The sequence below is a fragment of the Mandrillus leucophaeus genome, unplaced genomic scaffold (assembly GCF_000951045.1).
Source record: "Mandrillus leucophaeus isolate KB7577 unplaced genomic scaffold, Mleu.le_1.0 Scaffold78, whole genome shotgun sequence".
Taxonomy (NCBI): Eukaryota; Metazoa; Chordata; class Mammalia; order Primates; family Cercopithecidae; genus Mandrillus; species Mandrillus leucophaeus.
The window spans coordinates 2,008,462-2,012,880 of NW_012108474.1; the positions used below are offsets into that span (position 1 = coordinate 2,008,462).

Genomic DNA, 4,419 nt, shown 5'->3' on the forward strand with positions numbered 1-4,419 from the left:
AAAAAAAAAAAAAAAAAAAAGAAGAAAAGAAAAAATAACTGGAAAAGGATATTGGAGAATATTTTCATAATCTGAGCCCCTCTATGTGACCAAAGCCATAAAGGAAAATAATGACAACTGTGGCTAATGATGGAGACATCATTAAAATTAAAATAAAGGCCTGCACGGTGACGCACACCTGTAATCCCAGCACTTTGGGAAGCTAAGGCAGGAGGATCACTTGAGCTCAGGAATTCGAGACCAGCCTGGGCAACATAGGGAGACCCCCTCTCTACAAAAACATACAAAAATTAGCCAGGCATTGTGGTGCACACATGTAGCAGCCACAGACATAGCTGGGGTGAATTTTAGCTTAAGTTGAGTTTAGTGTATCACCTGAGAATCATGCCAACCACTCAGGAGGCTGAGGCGGGAGGAACGCTTGAGCCCTGGAGACCAATGCTGCAGGGAGTCGTGGTCGCACCACTGCACTCCAGCCTGGGCAACAGAGCAAGTCCTTGACGATTAAAAAAAGAAAGAAAAGAAGCCAAGTACAATAGGAATTGTCAGAAGATAAAACAGGAAATTTGGCCAGGCATGGTGGCCCACGCCTGTCATCCCAGCACTTTGGGAAGCCGAGGCAGGCAGATCACGAGGTCAAGAGATCGAGACCATCTTGGCCTACATGGTGAAACCCCGTCTCTACTAAAAATACAAAAATTCCCCAGGCATGGTGGTGCATGCTGTAGTCCCAGCTACTCAGAAGACTAAGGCAGGAGAATCGCTTGAACCCGGGAGGTGGAGGTTGCAGTGAGCCGAGAATACGCCATTGCACTCCAGCCTGGTGAAAGAGTGAGACTCTTTCTCAAAAAAAAAAAAGAAAAGAAAAAGGAAATTTACAAGCTATACCAATAAACATCTAAAAGATGCTCAATTTCAGAAATAATAAAGAAATAAAGAGAAAATCAAGAAAACTTTTTCCCTAAAGGATTGAAAATAAGACAATCGCGGCTGTCTAGGGTGCAACAGGTGCTGCCCTACATGCCAGCCAGAGGTGATGGGTGCAGCCCCACCGAGCACTGGCGGGTGGCAGTGGCGGTGCAGCAGCAGCTGGAGGTGCAGCCTTCGAGGGAGCAGTCGGGCAGTCACAGGGCTGAAAAGTACCTCAAGCCCACACACAGGGACACCAAGTCTCGGGGGAGCAGGTGCAGTGACAGATGATGAGATATTCCCATAGAGAAACATGACAGGGCATTAAAAGCAACCAGGCCAGGGGCGGTGGCGCATGCCTGCCGAGGCAGGTGGATCATTTGAGCTCAGGAGTTCGAGACCAGCCTGGGCCACATGGTGAAACCCCATCTCTACCAAATACTTAGCTGGGCGTGGTGGTGCGCACCTGTGGCCCCAGCTACTTGGGAGGCTCACGGGGAGGACTGCTTCAGCCTGGGAGGTGGAGGTTGCAGTGAGCCGAGATCGCGCCACTTCACTCCAACGTGGGTGACAGAGCAACACCCCATCTAAAAAAAGAAAAAAAAAAGAAAAAAAGGAACCAGGGTCAGGCACGGTGGCTCACACCCATAATCTCAGCACTTTGGGAGGCCAAGGTGGGCAGACTTCTTGAGCTCAGGACTTGAAGACCAGCCTGGGCAACATAGTGAGATCTCATTTCTACTAAAAAACAACAACAACAACAAAAAAAACACACACACACACACAAAGATTAGCCGGGCGTGGTGGCATGCTCCTGTAGACCCAGCTACTCAGGAGGCTGAGGTGGGAGGATCTCTTGAGCCTGGGAGGTCGACATTGCAGTGAGCTATGATAGTGCCACTGCACTCCAGCCTGAGCAACAAAGTGAGACCCCGTCTCAAAAAATAAAGGCAACCAGGAACCTCAGCACAGGAGTGTCCCATGACATTGCTGAGTGGAACGCAGGAAGTCTCCCGGAGAGATGGATAATGTGGTCCCGATTTTGTTCTTTGAAACCTGTTGCTTATCTAGAAGGAAACCTGAGAGGAGAATATTGGCCGTTAGCAGCGGTTGCCCTGAGAAGCCGAGATGAGAGAGAAGGACATCTGCTCTTTGACTGGAAATTGCCTTATTATTGGAATTCCTGTAGCAAACAACCCTTTTGTCATCCAGATCAAGTGACTTTTCCACGCCGTTCTCCTTTCTGTGTGAAACCACCAAGTAGAGCGGAACCGCGTCCTCGCCTCTGCTGGTGTCTCCCGCAGAGCGTTTCCCTCGCCAGCCTCCCGTGCAGGGCGGAGGCCGGGACCCAGTGAGGATGCCTCGCCCGCCTCATGCTCCCCACCCCTCCTCTGCTTTCTGGCGTGTTCTCTCCGCCCTCCACCGTGCGGCCCTTGCTCCCACTGTCTTCAGTCGTCCTTCGCCGAGGTCCTGCCCTACCCAGGCTGACCCAGGAGCCCAGGAGTCCAGCTCCAGGCCTGCGTCTGCAGTGTCTCCCGCACCACTCTCTCCCTCGCCCACGATGGGGGGCTTTTGGAGGCTGGGCACCTGCCACACCCTGCCACACACACACTCCTCTACACAGGTCTGCATCCTGGGGGCTGCAGGGGGCCTGCCCTCCTGATGGGTGATGGGAGCAGAGGGGAGCAGGCTTTAGGGTCAGGGGTCAGCAACGCAGCCCTGGACTGGACCACGGCGCCTGGGCCCCGTTCCCTGCCGGCTTCTGCCCAGGGGCACAGGGCACCCAGACCTGCTGGAGGCTGCTCCTGTTCTCTCCTGCCCTGCAACATGGGAGTGGCCAAAGCGTTGCTGGGTTTTCTGTAATAAGCATTTCTTTATTTTGTTGTGTTCCAGTCACTAATTGACCTTTGTCCCTTCCTCCCCCTGCCTCTTTGTGCCTCGCTGGACACGCCAGGGGAGTTCTCAGGTGAGTGTCTCTCTCCTGTCTCCCCTCTGTGTGGGGGTGGGAGTGGGTGGACGGGGCGCGCCCCGAGCTATCCCGTCACCGTGGCTGTGTGGACTGCCCCCCACGTCGCCGCAGCGCCTGTGCTTCTGCTCACAGCCACCGCCGCTCGGAAGCTTGTTCAGTTTGCTCCACCAGCCACTTGACAATGACCTGGATATCCAACCCCCCCGCCTGAGGAGTCCCCCGCGGGCCATTTCTGAAGGCCCTGCAGAGCCCTGAGACACGCACAGCAGTGACGGGACATGGCCAACGCCAGCTCTGGGGCCTCCCCTACTGTCAGGCACACCCCAGAAGTCAGGGGTCCTTGAGGCCCCTACCAAGCCCAGCCCGGGGCCCCCTCCCCACCTGGGTGGACAGGTTGAGTCCTGCTCTCTGGCCGCACAGCAGGAGGCTCCGAGGCCCCACCCAGAGCGGGGTGGACCACTCAGAGGCTGTCCAGGTACAGCCCCCCAGCCTCCAGGCACAGCCTGTTCCCACGGGGTGCCTTCCGTCCTCAGCCCCACCCAGCCCAGCATTTGGGGTGAGCTGTTAGCTGCCTGCCCACAGGTGACGTTGGCCTGGTAGTCTTCATGGAACCCCAAGGATAAACTTTCCAGAAGGAGTAGCTGGCTCCATCCCATCTCCTGCCCTGTAACTCCCTCCTGCACCCACCCTAACCCAGCAGACCCAGCTCTGAATTCCTCCCAGCCTGCTGTCCACACGGGCTTAACGCGCTTCTCTTCTCTCCCTTTCTCCCTCTCCTCCCGCCCTGGTTGCCCATCTCCTGTGGGACGGGGACGGCTCCCTAGTGCGCGATGATTTCTTTGGTAAGGCTGAGGCCCCGCTCCAGCGCGCGTCGCTCCTCCACCCCCACATGGTCTCCTGCTTCATGAGCTGTTTGCTTTGTTCTGCATGATGGGGACGGTGTTGGGGCCGCCGGGGTCGGGGGGCAGCCCTGGGTGAAGCTCGCTCTGTCCAGGCTGCCTCTGGGCTGTGGGAGGTGGCAACTTCCCCCAAGGGACAGACTTGAAGGCCCGAGGAGGGCAGCCCCAGCCTCTCTGAACCCCCAAAAGTGCAGGGCAGACCCTGCCTATGGGGAGGAAGGCCCATGTTTGAGGCAAGGGAGGTCATAAGAGAGACAGCAGGCAGGACCCCTGAGTCCAGGTGCAGAGGCGTGTGATGCTGTCTCTTGACTACGGAGACAGTGGGGGCGTGTGTGGGAGGGCAGGACCTTGGAGTTTCTTTCCATCCTTTTGGGGTTTCTGGGGCATGCTTGCAGGGAGCTCAGTCCAGGTCCACTTGGGGCCTGGTGGTAGAGGAGCCATCAGTCCTGCCAGGGAGCCAGGGAGCCCTGTCCTCACAGCCGCGCCCCATCGCTGCATCCTAGCCCTGCTGGCCCTGCCGTGAGGGCCAGGCCTCTCCTCGCCCACCTGTCCCCTCACCGCGGCTCCAACATCACTCGCCTGAGGGTGGTGGCTCTGAGAGGGCCTGCCTGGTGACGGACCTGCTGAGGGCTCTGAGGTGGC

General features: G+C 56.9%; 1 protein-coding gene across 1 annotated transcript in view; it reads left to right on the forward strand.

Moving 5' to 3' along the window:
- Positions 1–4,419, forward strand: part of MAPK8IP3 (mitogen-activated protein kinase 8 interacting protein 3) — a 61,145-nt gene that overhangs the window by 46,571 nt on the left and 10,155 nt on the right. The gene's annotated exons all lie outside the window — the stretch shown is intronic.